Here is a 16,324-nt window from a genome sequence, read left to right on the forward strand (position 1 = left end):
ATCAATCAAAGTCTACTTATATAGGCCTTAATCACAAAAGTCTCAAAGGGCTGCACAAGCCACAACGGCATCCTCAGCTCAGATCCACATCAGGGCAAGAAAAACTCAACCCGGTGGGAACAACGAGAAACATTGGAAGGGACCGCAGATGTGAGGATCCCCCCCGGGTGACCAGTGCAACGGATGCCGAGTGGATACAGTTAATAATGTGAGAGTCCAGTCCATAGTGAGGCCAGCAGGGGATCCTCTTGCATGTAGACTAGTCAGCAACGCAGAGATGTCACCAACTGGTGCAAAGAGGAGTGGTCCATCCTGGGTCCCAATTTGGAACAGCTAGCGCGTCATCCGTGGAGGTTGATCCGTGGTCACCTGATAACCTCTCCACGCAGGAGAGAGGGGCAGAGCAGAAAAGAGAGACAGCAGATCAACTGGTCTAAAAAGCGTCTATTTAAAGGCTAGAGTATACAAATGAGTTTTAAGATAGGACTTAAATGCTTCTAGGTAGAAGGTAGTATATATAACTGTTACCGGTAGGGCATTCCAGATTACTGGAGCCCGAATAAAAAACCCTCAAGAGCCTGCAGACTTTTTTGGGGCTCTGGGAATCACTAATAAGTCTGAGTTCTTTAAACGCAGATTTCTGGCCGGGACATATGGTACAATACAATCAGCAAGATAGGATGGAGCTAAACCATGTAGTATTTTATATATCAAGTCAAGTCAAGTGACTTTATTTGCACCTGAAGGTAGATTTGTTTTGCAGTGTAAAATACAAGAGAATGGCATAGCCATATGCATATATATTAAAATGAACAAAGGTATTAACACAAAACAGATCACAAGATGACAAACATGACAAAGTACTCAACAGGCTGCCTGGGACCAGGACCAGGAAAAGAAAGAAAAAAAAGTCACATGAACAATAAAAAGAGGCAGAGTAAAAGTTAGTAAAAGACAGTAGGATAAAACTACCATGAATTAATAAGTAGATCAAAATAAATAAATATGTGCAATATAGCTATAGTTTGTTTAAAGGAATAGCTGCAGCTGGAACAAAGCTGTTCCTATACCGAGATGTTCTGCATCTTGGGACCCTAAGCCTCCGACCAAACTGTAGGAGCAGGAACTCACCATAAAGAGGGTGGGAGATGTCTGCTCTAATTAGTGACTTGGCAATCTGTTGTACCTGCCGAGTGTACAGGGACTCCAAACTCAGCTGAGGCTCACCAATAAGTCGATTTGACCAGTTGATTATTTGGCTTTTGTCTCCTTCAGAGGCAGCTCTCCAAACCAGACAAAAAGATAAAACCGATTCAATAAAAGCCAGATAAAATAAAATCATCATGGTTTTGTCAACATGAAAGAAAGACAGTTTCCTTACACAGTGAAGACACTGGTGACCCCTTTTGCATACAGCATCACAGTTATCCTTAAAATTCCTTAAACTATTTATAGGATTGCACAACGTTAACAGTTTGTCCCTTAATAATGGTTCCCTCATGAGTAATTCCTGCCTGCCTTTTAAAATCAATAATCATATCTTGTGTTTTTAGATTGTTCACTTGTAGATATGAAGCATCACACCACTTGACAAAATCATCAGCCATGGGCCCATGTTTGTTCTCATTGCACTGAAGGAGACTGACAATTACTGTGTCATCTGCATACTTTAAAATAGTCTGATTTTTAAAAGTGCTCTGACACATATTTGTGTAGAGAATAAAAGGTAGTAGTAGTAGTAAAACCTTAAACTCGCATCGTAAGTGCACAGGCAGCCATGTACCATATATGGAGATTTCCACTGACGTCACATGTGGCACCACGTCACAAAAGGAGCAAATCCCAAACCGGTCATTTGGTGGAAGTAGGAATGAAGGCAAGATTATTTGATAAATGTCTCGGCAATGCCTCCATGGTTCGATTTTACATTTTCGAGACTCAGGCAGATCCCAAACCCACAAAAACAGGTAGCAATAGGTAAGAAAAGTTGGTTTTGCATAATCAGGCCCCTTTAATCAACATCTTGATATGCCTCACCTTAATTTATTATTATTATTTTGGCAAAGGATAAGCGCTCACTAACATTTGGACATATATGTTTAATAATATTTGAGAGAGTTGAGTTATTTTTTGTTGAATTTAATAAATACCCAAGATGACTCTCAGTAGTTCTGCCTCTACAAAGACAATAATATGTATTGTTGTAGTTATAGCAGTGGTGTACAATGGCACAGTATCCTACTATCTTTCTGAGACAGCTCTACACCAACTGTTCAGCACTGCAAATTACAGCCACAAAAACATATTAAACCTATTATTAAATCAATACTTCTGAGAGCATCATTCAAAGGTTGAGAATATGTGGCACACCAATTGTGCGGTTGTCTTGTAAATTAGACAATAACATTCACACAAATATTCTGGTGGAAGGTTTACCGCCATCCCCAATTTCTAGCTTTGATTTATTCAGGCAGTATTGCAGCGTAAAACATTTTGGAATCAAACTTTAGGACAAATCCAACATATCAGTCCAATCCACATTTCAACAGCTTAACATGTGGACAGAAGATGCCAGGTGAGGCCTGGACCAGTAAGGTGGAGGTTACACGTGGCGTTTAATGCAGATTGACAGATGTGTTTGCGGGGGGAAAGAGGAGGTGCTGTTATTAATAGGGCTTGACACCTGCAGCCTACCCTGATTATTAGGCTATTTGGGCAAGTCATCACACTTATGATTTCAGAAGGGAAATAATAAGAGTGAAAAATTGGTCTCTGCAGTGCTTTGGCAGATGTTTAGCAAACACGCCCGTTTTATCGTGGTACAACACGTGATCTCACGTGGACAATATTTCACTCTGAGCCTCCAAGTTAAAATGTTGGAGGTCAAAGAATGTACTTTTGTGCTTTGGTGTTTTTAGGAGAAAAATATTTATCATCCCTGCCAGACATGAGGACCCACCCAGGGAACAGCCTTGCACATTCTCACAGATAGACCCTCCCACGTACACACACACACACACACACACACACACACACGCACACACACACACACACACACACACACACACACACACACACACACACACACACACACACACACACACACACACAGATAGTTGAACCTTGCTTCATGATGATCTGACACATCGTTTTAGCTGCTGTGTGACATGTATTGCGCTCACATAAATTAAATTTGGAAAAATCCCTGCTGATGCCCTGCGCACGAGTCACGAGTGAAATACTGCTCAGCAACTCTGCATGTTCTTCCACGACGCTCAGTTGGAATTTATGACTTTTTTTGTCTTTTAAGATTTCAGCCCTCTTGTTTGGTTCTCTCTCATGTCCATCCAACATAGCATTTATTCACATGCTGCATCCACATGCTCTAAACTGCACTCTAAAGGTTAGGTTCGAGTGCATGGTCCAAACTAGTGTTGTAACGATAACAATATTTTGGTACAGGTACCGGTACTAAAATGATTTTGATACTTTTCGGTACTTTTCTAAATAAAGGGGACCACAAAAAAGTGCATTATTGGCTTTATTTTAACAAAAAATATTAGGGTACATTAAACATATGTTTCTTATTGCAGTTAGGTCCTTAAATAAAATAGTGAACATACTAGACAACTTGTCGTTTAGTAGTAAGTAAACAAATAAAGACTCCTAATTAGTTTGCTGACATATGCGGTAACATATTGTGTCATTTATCATTCTATTATTTTGTCAACATTATTAAGGACAAGTGGTAAGAAAATTAATTATTATTCTACTTGTTCATTAACTGTTAATATCTGCTTACTTTCTCTTTTAACACTTCCGTTAAAATGTAATAATCACTTATTCTTCTGTTGTTTGATACTTTACATTAGTTTTGGATGATACCACAAATTTGGGTATCAATCTGATACCAAGTAGTTACAGGATCATACATTGGTCATATTCAAAGTCCTCATGTGTCCAGGGACGTATTTCCTGAGTTTATAAACATAATACACATTTAAAACAAAATGAAAGAAGATGTTGTGATGCCTAAAAATATTGACGTAATCCTAGTGGTATCGACTAGATACGTGCCTGTACTTGGTATCATTACAGTGGATGCCAGGTGTAGATCCACCAATGGCGTTTGTTTACATTTTGACGCCGGTGAGCATCAGTGTGTAGTGAAGCATGTTTAACTATTCCTCGTCATGGGATGATACTTGTAAGAAACATACTTTATTTGTCGCCATGGAGACCAGGATTAGTGATTTAGAAGTAACTAAAACACTGCCGACGGCTGCTGGACATTAGCCGCTAGCTAACTAGCCATGTCTAAAAGCACCTCTTCCTGAGGGTGTTTCAGTGTTATAACTTCACCTTTATCGTTCGTTTTTAAGCCAAACTGCGTCCGTTCTCCCATGTCTGTCTACACACTGTGTCTGCTTGTAAGTACTCTGTGATTGTGTGCTACCGAACATGCTCGTCTGCTCGTAAACCAGCAATGTCACGGCCTGGGGGGGTTCTGGACCGGTACATTTCAGAGATGGTATAGTACCAAAAATTATTCATTAGTATCGCGGTACAATACTAATACCGGTATACCATACAACCCTAGTCCAAACCATGCTGCACTGTACTGTACAGTATACATGCATAGATTGTATCAGACATGTAACCAGCTACTTACCTTCAGGACACAAAACTGTCCAAACCAGGAGTTAATATAGGCAGCAATAAAATTAAAGTACAAAAAGAGACCACACAGTAGTGAAGAACAATGTATTGCCATCAGAATTGTATGTTTATTTCTTATTCTGTGACATCCGACTGCCGTGTTCCTATAAACAGGCTGTGTGGTCGGACTCGTTTTCCAGTTTTCCAGTTTGTCACTTGCCAAAGCACATTCACGTATCATGTTATCCTCAAAGAGAGATGTAGTTTTACATGCTCAGCAGATGATCGCAACAAATCTTTCAGAAAGTGCAATATAAAGATTTATTATCCATGTAAACAGCAGGCTGAAATAGTGTTATGTTTACACGCATCGAGGGACAAAGTTCATGTGTTGAAGTCATTTAGTGTCGGTTGCAACATCATCTGATCAAATATTAGGTTGAGTTTGCATTTTCCCCCCCAAGCTTGAGTGTGTTTATTTGGTTTCTCTGCAGTCCCACAAGTGTGAATGGTTGCTGTCAATATGTGCCCTGTTATTGAATGTTGACCCTGTGAATGAATGTTGACCAGTCCACGTTGTACTCAAGATGGTTACTGTTCACATTACGCCGCAGTGATGGGCAGTAACAAACTACATACAGCTAAGCTACATAGCTTAACTACATTTTCCAGTAGCTTAGCTACTTTTTTAATGAGTAGTTGTTCCCATGGCTTAGCTACTTTCAGACCCATATAGCTTGGTAGCTAACATCAAAAGTAAAAGCTGCAAAGAGAGAAAATGGACTGCGAATCCAGGCCAAAACAATTAAATATGGAGAAAATACAATGACCTGGCTGAATGAGAACATCCATACATACGGAGAAAATCCATGATGATTGTTTGGTGTTCGTATGATGACTCACAATTGGCTAAGGTTAGGGCGAAACATTACAGCCTGGCCAATCAGAGGCAAGATAAGGCGGGTCACTGAAACTAGTAAGCAAAATCATGACAGTCACGCACTCATGTCACATGACGATGAGGGAGTCGGAGACAGAGGGACGCTTCAAGCTGACTACTCAAAAAACAAAGAAACAAAGTTGAAAATGGCAAAGGAATTCCCTCCCACCGACGATGTGCAAGAATCCCACAATATTATCTGTCCTTGGCCATACTTAGAAAAATGTATGTATTTTGAGAAAATAATGCCCACAAACTTAGTTTTTAGTTGTTTAATCTGTAAACCAAAATCATAACTGCTCTCTTCATCTAAGAAGTCCAACACAGATTTAAAAACACACATTAAGGTGCGTTCCTATAAGGAAGCAGTGCCTGGGGAATCTGTGGTGGGCTCTCCTATTTCTGGGGCTGAGGTTGCCGAGGTAGTTAAAAAGCTCCTCGGTGGCAAGGCCCCGGGGGTGGATTTATCGGTCGATCTACGTTCCCATCCTCACCTATGGTCATGAGCTTTGGGTCATGACCGAAAGGACAAGATCACGGGTACAAGTGGCCGAAATGAGTTTCCTCCTCCGGGTGGCGGGGCTCTCCCTTAGAGATAGGGTGAGAAGCTCTGTCATCCGGGAGGAGCTCAAAGTAGAGCCGCTGCTCCTCCACATCGAAAGGAGCCAGATGAGGTGGTGCGGGCATCTGGTGAAGATGCCCCCCGAACGCCCCCCTAGGGAGGTGTTTCGGGCACGTCCGACCGGTAGGAGGCCACGGGGAAGACCCAGGACACGTTGGGAAGACTATCTCTCCCGGCTGGCCTGGGAACGCCTCGGGATCCCCCGGGAGGAGCTGGACCAAGTGGCTGGGGAAAGGGAAGTCTGGGCTTCCCTGCTTAGGCTGCTGCCCCCGCGACCAGACCTCGGATAAGCAGAAGAAGATGGATGGATGGATGGATTATGGTGCGTTGAGTTCATGAAAAATTTTACTGTACATAACCATTATCATTGTTGTTTTATTGCCAATATATGGATAGATGTTTTTTTTACTGTAGATAGAGAAAATGAACAACATTATTGGGGTGGGCCAAAGAAAAGGCAAACTAAATAAATACATACAGTCGTGTGAGATGTAGTTGTAGGGTGTTCCCAGCTAAATAACAGATAGTTAAAAGTAATGGACCCTTATTGGGTCCATTACTTACACTCTCAGTTACATTAACATTGATATTATACATGTGGGCCCATAGATATCAATGCCGTTAAATGCAACTTTGATGTAGCAAGCTATTTTTGCCGTGTAGTGCGTTACAATTCTCAGGAGCTAGCTTCCCCTGTAGCTTAGGTACATTTAATTGAGAGTAACTTGTAGCTTAGCTTATAACATTTTCCAAGTAGCTTGCCCATCACTGTCGATACGGTACCTGGGAAGTGATACAGCAACTCAACGGTACCAATTTTCTGAACCGTTGTGTGTTGAGAAATGTTAATTGGTTAGAAAAAAATCTTAATGTTTTAATTCAATATTTAACAGTGAGCTGTGCTGTCCAGTTGTTAGCTTGTTTTTTTTTTTACACTTGTGTGTCTCATTTGCATTTCACAATATGGGAACTTTCTCGGGAAAATGGGCAACAATAAGACATTTTAATTTCCGTCACAAATAGCTGTTAAATCATGAAAAATACAAGTTATATAGTTTAATATAAGGCTATGACTTGTGGGGAAGGCTGTAATATTGCATAAATAAAAATTAAATCAACTGCGGACCGGAAAGCTTCCACGTACATATAAACATACATAGATACATACACACGCACGGGATATACAGTACATCCACACACACATTCACTGTACAAACATACATATACACATACTGTACATTAGGAGTGTGGGAAAAAATCGATTTGAATTCGAATCGCGATTCTCACGTTGTGCGATTCAGAATTGATTCTCAGTTTAAAAAAATCTATTTTTATTTTTTGTTTTTTTTATAAAAAAAAGTTGTCTTTTTTTTTAAAACTTTTTTTTAAATTAATAAATCCAACAAAACAATACACAGCAATACCATAACAAGGCAATCTAATTCCAAAAACCAACCCCGACCCAGCAACACTCAGAACTGCAATAAACAGAGCAATTGAGAGGAGACACAAACACGACGCAGAACAAACCAAAAGTAGTGAAAGAAAAATGAATATTATCAACAACAGTATCATTATTAGTTACAATTTCAACATAGCAGTGATTAAAAATCCCTCATTGACATTATCATTAGACATTCATAAAAATAAAAATAAAAGAACAATAGTGTCACAGTGGCTTACACTTGCATCGCATCTCATAAGCTTGACAACACACTGTGTCCAATATTTTCACAAAGATAAAATAAGTCATATTTTTGGTTCATTTAATAGTTAAAGCAAATTTACATTATTGCAATCAGTTGATAAAACATTGTCCTTTACAATTACAAAAACTTTTTACAAAAATCTACTACTCTGCTTGTATGTCAGCAGACTGGGGTAGATCCTGCTGAAATCCTATGTATTTTATGAATAGAGAATCCTTTTGAATCGGGAAAAAATCGTTTTTGAATCGAGAATCGTGTTGAATTGAAAAAAAAAATCGATTTTGAATCGAATCGTGACCCCAAGAATCGATATTGAATCGAATCGCGGGACACCCAAAGATTCACAGCCCTACTCATGTTTAACACATATAGATTCCTTTCTTTCATGAAGACAAGAATATAAGTTGGTGTATTACCTGATTCTGATGACTTGCATTGACAGTGGTGCTGACAACGTCCGCATTTTCAAATGGAGGAGAAAAAAAGTCATCCTTTCTGTCCAATACCACATGAAAGTGGTTGGTTTTTGGCATCTTATTTGTCCAGCTTCCATACTCCTTTGTATACACTTTACAAGAAATACATTGGCGGAAAACTCCGTAGCTTGCTAGCTTGTGCACACCAGCTTTCTGAGACTTGTTAGCGCAGGCAGGATGAAGCAGAGCTTTTATTGTGCAACTGTGCAGTCGGTCTTTGGAGTTTTGACGACAGGTACGGCGCCAGAGTCTGTTGAAATAAAAAAAGTGTTTCTCGCCTTCCTGTCGGTAATTTTTTCTTAATAATGAGCTTGCAGCAGCCAGCATCATCTCAGAAGACCCTCGGGTGCCGTGAATGTCAATCAAGTGACGAAAGTGACGTCATAGTGAAGATTTATGATCGCTCATTTTTAGGACTATTTTTTTAATGCCTAGCTGGCGATCGACTGACACACCCTCCGCGATCGACCGGTAGCTCGCGATCCACGTAATGAGCACCCCTGCTCTAGTAGATCAGGCCCTGTTTAATTAATTTGATTTAGAATGTATTTCCTCCCATGTTTTTATTTTCTTATCTTCTCTCTCAAGAAGTTGAGGCAGAATGTCACCCCGCAGTGCGTTTGGCCGTTGTCCAAGGATTTACTTTTAGACGTGAGTTTTTCTTTGGCTTTTGTGGCCAAAAAGCTTGCTTTTTAAGTATTTTGTAAACAGAGCATGGTCTCAAACCTGCTCTATATGAAAGATGCCATAGGACTAGTGTACCGTGAGATATTGTCTAGTGTGTCGTGGGAAATTATGCAACTTCACCTAATTGGTCCAAAAAATATTTTTGGCAAATCAATAATTATAATCTGCAAATATTGTGCCGTTGCTTAGTGTCTGTGCTGTGTAAAACTCGGTAGGGTAACCACATAATACCCCATGTCAGTTGGTGTGGAGTTAAAAACTCAGACGTGTCAGTCAAGAGTGAATCCATGCCCTTCATCAGGGGTAGGGAACCTATGGCTCTCGAGCCAGATGTGGCTCTTTTGATGACTGCATCTGGTTCTCAGATAAATCTTAGCTGACATTGCTTAACACGATAAGTAGTGAATAATTCATCCAACACCCTTGACGCGAATCCCTTAGGGGTGATGGACGGCTGGGCAGTGCCCGAAAAGCTGCAGCCCGCCACCGTAGCCCCCACTCATTCCCCTCTGTTGCAAGTCTCGAGTTGTATGTTGTAATACGTATATGTGCTTTGCTCTGGAGCTGTTATGTGACTCTGTACACTGTTTGTTTGTCTAATCAAGCACAGGTTTGTGCTGAAAACAAAGTTTTGTTGTACTTGGGCAATAACAATAAAGACCTACCTACCTACCTACCTACCTAATTACGTTGGTAATGAGTGTCAAAATATAAAACATTCTCATGCATTTGTATCCATTAATCCGTTTTCTACCGCACCTGTTCAAGAAGTCGCATTAATGGTAAGAAGTATTTTATTTATTATTGGTTAGCTACAGAATAACAATGTTATTAAAAATAATAAGAGACCTATTATACTCTAAAAATGTTGGTCTTACTAAAAAATGCACGCATTTAGTTACATTCAGTGTTAAAAAATATTATATGGCTCTCATGGAAATACATTTTAAAATATTTGGGTTTCATGGCTCTCTCAGCCGAAAAGGTTCCCGACCCCTGCCCTACATGGTGGAAAACTACATGGTCAAAACCATTAAGAACTGCAATTACCAGAATGCCAAGGGAAAATGGCCGCCAAGTTACTGATTGAAGGCACCTGAAAAGGATCGGAAGTTCAGTCAGACTCATTTCACCAAACAAGCTGCATGCAAGGAAGAACAGCAAGCAGCCACAGCCGCAAGATCTACTCTACAAGTTTCTCCAAACACACCAAAGGTTTACAACTGTTAAGTTCCATTCTTCTACTCCAAAGGGACCATTCATGAGTTGTCCGTGTAAACATCCATTCCTTTTCAGGTGCCTTCAATCAGTAATTTGGCGGCCATTTTCCCTTGGCATTCTCAGAATTGTAGTTCTGGATGGTTTTGACAAGGGATGTCCGATAATGGCTTTTTGCCGATATCCGATATTCCGATATTGTCCAACTCTTTAATTACCAGAACCGATATCAACCGATACCGATATCAACCGATATATACAGTTGTGGAATTAACACATTATTATGCCTAATTCGGACAACCAGGTATGGTGAAGATAAGGTACATTTAAAAAAAATTTATAAAATAAAATAAGATAGATAAATTAAAAACATTTTTTTGAATAAAAAAGAAAGTAAAACAATATAAAAACAGTTACATAGAAACTAGTAATTAATGAAAATTAGTAAAATTAACTGTTAAAGGTTAGTACTATTAGTGGACCAGCAGCACGCACAATCATGTGTGCTTACGGACTGTATCCCTTGCAGACTGTATCGATATATATTGATATATAATGTAGGAAGCAGAATATTAATAACAGAAAGAAACAACACTTTTGTGTGAATGAGTGTAAATGGGGGAGGAAGGTTTTTTGGGTTGGTGCACTAATTGTAAGTGTATCTTGTGTTTTTTATGTTGATTTAATACAAAAAAAAAACAAAGAAAAAAAAAAAACGATACCGATCATTTCCGATATTACATTTTAACGCATTTATCGGCCGATAATATCGGTTTTGACCATATAGTTTTCCACCATGTAGGGCATGGATTGACTCTTGACTGACACTTCTGAGTTTTTAACTCCACAGTTGGAGGCAGCAGGTAGTTAATTGCTTTGTAAAAGTCGGAATGTATCGGGTGAGACGAGGATGTTTTGTTGTGATCCCAATACGCAGACCACAGCGGGAGGCAGTGTGCAGATAAAAAGGTATGTAATGCTTAAACCAAAAATGAACAAAAGGGAAAGGGAAAGGAAAAGGCAAAGGCTATGCAAAACGAAAGTAAAACAGAACTGGCTACAAAGTAAACAGAAACAGAATGCTGGATGACAGCAAAAACTTATGGCGTCCACAAAGTACATCCGTACATGACATGACAATCAACAATGTCCACACAAGAAGGATAGCAACAACGTAGATAACCTTGCTTGCTAAAACAAAGCAGGTGCGCAGAATAACGCTCAGAGGAAGACATGAAACTGCTACAGGAAAACACCAACAAAACAGGAAGGGCCACCGAATTTAAAATAAGGCACGACGACATGGTGGAGTTTCATTTTGTAACGTTTTCTGCTAGTGGTGTGCCTCCGGATTTTTTTATTTAAAAAATGTGCCTTGCCTCAAAAAAGGTTGAAAAGCAGTGCCTTAAAAGAACTTGGCGCTATCTGAATAAATTAAATTTGAAATGTCAGTCAAACCCTGTGATGAGAAACAACAGTCCTGACTGTGTGTCCGGCATGTCACCCCCAACAGCCATTCTTCACTTACACATCATCTCATTTTGGTAGCTTTCATGCCGCTGTGGGGAGTCTGGAATTCAGGAATCCTAAATGGATTCCCTTTCAGTAGTGGAAATATTTCTACTTGATTGTTTTTCAAACTTCTCCTCTCTCGCTCTTTCGGGTCACAAGTGTCCTTTTAAACCCATTCATTTCAGTACGCCTCCAATATGAGCAGCCCCGATGGAGACGTGCCCTGCAGAGGCGCTGTTAGGCTCACTGTCACACAGTTCACTGACTCACAAACAACACATGACCCATGAAGCTATTTCTTTCCACCTGCCAGACACTTCTTTCTTTATCAATGCAACATTATGCATGCATGCCAGTCTTATTGACTATTTACTAATGCACACTGACACGTTCCAATGCTCCATAAGTAAACAAGGCCCCCCAAATCTGCCACCTTGTTTAGCGTGGGAACTTTATTATTGTATGTTTTCTTATAGAAAAGACCAAATAAATATGTGTGTGTGTGTGCGTGTGTGTGTGTGTGTGTGTGTGTGTGTGTGTGTGTGTGTGTGTGTGTGTGTGTGTGTGTGTGTGTGTGTGTTCTTGTATTTCCACCCATCTTGAGACATCAACAAGGAAAAGTACCTTCCATATGAGGGAGAGCAAAATACTAGAGTCTGTGAACATTGCTCCAAAATCAGGATTTTTTGGTGATTTAATGTGCATACAAAAGTAAACATTACAGGTGCAAAGGCAGCAATATATGATAAAACAAGACGGCAGCTAAAGAAGGACTTCCCTATTCGTCCCCAAAAAAACACGGCAGGTGAACAGCTAATTTAACGACTTCCGGTGCTGACGTAAGACGACCCGCGTCCCAAATGTGACCATAGGGTGAACAAATTCACTACGGTACTAAGACTATCGTGGCCATTAACAGTTAGCTTCTACAGCTGGGTTGCCCTAAGTGCGGCACAGGGGCCATATGTGGTCCGTGACTCGTTTGTCATCGGCCTTAAGCACATTACAACAACCAAAACATTTAGATCTCATTTGCACCCCTGGTGGTAAAATCTATCATAATTAGGGTGGTCCCAAAAAGGAGGGATTTTTCAAATTGACTGTGTGTCGGTTTTAAAAGTGCTCCCCCTCTGATCAACATATGAAATAACAAGTGTGTGTAAAAATTTTAAGTGCTCCCCCTCTAGCCAACATATGAAATAACAAGTGTGTGTAAGAAATTGAAATGCACCCCCTTTGGCCAAAATTAATACAAATATTTAAAAAATATGTACATAGAGACATACTGTAATAACTTCAAGTAAATAATGAAGATTAAAAACCAATTACAGACAAAAAATTTAAAAAAAATAACCGAAAGCAGTCTTTTTCTCACAATGTGTCAATTTTTTTCTTATAAAATTGGGAACAATTCACTCATATTCTTTCTGTTTCTGTAATATTGCAATATTGTGTGTGTGCGTGTGTGTGTGTGTGTGTGTGTGTGTGTGTGTGTGTGTGTGTGTGTGTGCGTGTGCGTGTGTGTGTGTGTGTGTGTGTGTGTGTGTGTGTGTGTGTGTGTGTGTGTGTGTGTGTGTGTGTGTGTGTGTGTGTGTGTGTACACTTGACTTGATGGAAAGGCTGTTGAGCATCATTAGAGTAGCACAATAACAGTAACACACATCGTAAATAAAGTGCTTTAAGAGCACATTTGCAAATTTAAATGGAAAATAACATCAACACATCTGTTTAGTCCGACCATTATGATGAAAGCAGGTTATATTCCAATGCTGTGTTTGGCAGCAAGTAACAACTAACAAGGCTTTATTTCTTTTTGGAAGGCCGATTCATCATTTTTGAAAGGCAGGAAAGAGTCTGACCTTAATGTAGGAAAAGAATCAGTCACAGAATGGTGGTGTTTAAATACACCCTCTGGACATACAGTTACTCCCTGGGAAAAATAGTGCACAACATGTGAAAATGAACCACATCAAGTTCAACTCATTATGTGTGATAAGATCGAAAACGAAATAGGCCAAATTCACGTTGACCTTGGGAGGCACCTGGACTGACAAGAATACAGTAAAGGAATCCATGCCGCCAAGACTCCGACTAAAATACTGTATAATAAGTGTTTATTAGTGTGTCACATAGTCAGCATGCAATCAGGTTTGTCTGGATGTGCTGAAAGTTATAAGCTACTGAAACTGTGTGAACAATCCAAATAGATTAGTATAGATGCAGCACTTTCATCCACACCTGGCATGTCTTTAATAAAAGGCGAGTAAAGTAACGCAAAATGAGAATGATTGCATGACCAGTGACTGTAAAACTAATAACTGTAAAATTGTAGAAAATCCGGACTTCACCAGAAATGCAAGAGTGCACGCTGATTTATGATTTAGAAATTGCGAATGGACACTTTTTATAGGTCCCAAACATTGGACTTCTCCGTGGATAACATCTGGTGACCACAATGTTTTGTAATGTTTATAGGCCTACTATATGTTCTCATATACAGTTAGTATACATTGTAGATGCTGTATTGGCGTGACTGTAAGAAGACCCTGAATATCAAATCCCCTCTTTTTTTCAACATCCATTTATGGAAATTTTGATCATCATATTGTTTTCTTTATAATGGCTGTCAAAAATATCGGCCAACTCATGCGATTAATCTCAAAAAAATTATTGCATTAATCATGCATAAACTCATTACCCAATTTATTTTGAGCGCACATGGTCCTTTGCCTTAACTGTGGATGGTTACCTGGAAGGCGTGTAGGTGGTATTATAGTTAGTGATCAGGTGAACGTATACGTCGGTACAAAGAAGAGTGAAGAGACACTGACTGGTGTGGCCACTGGCAAATTTCACATCAAAATAAACCAGTATTTTAGGCAAACTGTAGCATAGAAATTGCATGCAAACATAAAACATTTTTCCTGTTTTGCCACTTAAATTGCATTTGTGTCCAAATATTTGGCTCTTTTTTTAAAGTTCATTTAAATCATGCAAGTGAGTAATAACTTAGATTTGGAGACTTAGACTTCCTTTATTGTCATTCAAATTTGAACTTTACAGTACATATAAGAACTAAATTCCGTTGCATTAGCTCGTTGTAGTGCAGGATAAAAGAGCAATAAGGTGTAGATATAAATAGATTACTGTACAAATAAATATATTGCACTTTTGCATATGCATCCACGTTTATGGATGTATGTTGTATTGTCTTTATAGTCCAGCGAGTTAATCAGTTTTGGGGGGGAATAGAGGGGATTATTATGATGCGTTCAAGAGGGAAGAAGCTGTTACAGTTACAATAACCTCTGAACAATCATGATTAATCCCAATTCAAAAGTGTGATTAATCTGATTAAACATTTATTCATTTGACAGCACAAATTTGTATTTGCCATATTATTTACTTACTTGAAAGACTCTTGCAACCTTTACACAGATGTCTGGAGGGTGCTAACATTCCAAATGTGTTTTAAGTATTATTTATCTAGCTTTCAACATGTCATTAGGTAACTACGTCTGTGTAACATGTGCACGTGGATTTGCTTTGTATGTGGTTAGCTAATGATAGCGATTTGAATAGCTACCATTACAGTATCTATCATTGAATGTATATTCTATCATAACAACAACATTACTACAATTTGTTCGTTGTGTTTCTTGGACTACTTTTGTGTATGTGCAGGCGCTCGCTGAGGGTATGTGTGGACGAGACAAGGTGAGTGACTGACTGAACGCCAAACTAATTTGTCAGACCGACAAGCAATTTTTATTCACTATATTTAGTACTTGTGAAAAATATTATGAAAGACATGACGACGGATGTATTTTTTTCTAATGCATTGTAACTCGTAAATAAATGTAAACAACGTCTGCTTACAGCGGCGTCAATGGGAGCACCTCTATTCAACTCATCCAAATAGCGTAACAATACTCAATTTACATTACGTGATTTGAATAATAACCAAGTATTTTATTTTATTTTTTTATATTATAAGCCATGTTCACGAGCTTGTGCACCTATGTTGATGAGCTGCTATGGTGAGCAGCTTCCTCGCTTACTTGCGCGTGGAAGTTTATTGTAGATCAAAAATCATGCCTCTCACCTGGATAGTAGAAAGATGAGGACATATTCCGACAAGTTTGTACACTTTGACAGCCAATTTTGACTCGGGAAAGGCGAGAATGACACAAAAAGACGTTTTGTTCCACCCACAATTGTCTTCGCAAGGATTATGAGTCATTCTTCATCTAAATGGGAATATAACAAGATTCTATCAGTTGGCCCAAGGCTCTATGGGGCCCTAAGATAAATTAGATTTTGGAACCCTCTATTGATTTTGGGCCCTCTATTTCTGGCCATAAAAGTGATTGTTGATCATTCACACACCTACTATTACCTCTTTGCTTCTCTGACAGTGTTGTTTACATTATCCTATTGTTAGCCTGTCATGTCTTTACATATGACATGTCTTTTATAAATACATTGTGGTGGCCCAGTT

This window comes from Nerophis lumbriciformis, linkage group LG01 (assembly GCF_033978685.3).
Source record: "Nerophis lumbriciformis linkage group LG01, RoL_Nlum_v2.1, whole genome shotgun sequence".
NCBI classification, from domain to species: domain Eukaryota; kingdom Metazoa; phylum Chordata; class Actinopteri; order Syngnathiformes; family Syngnathidae; genus Nerophis; species Nerophis lumbriciformis.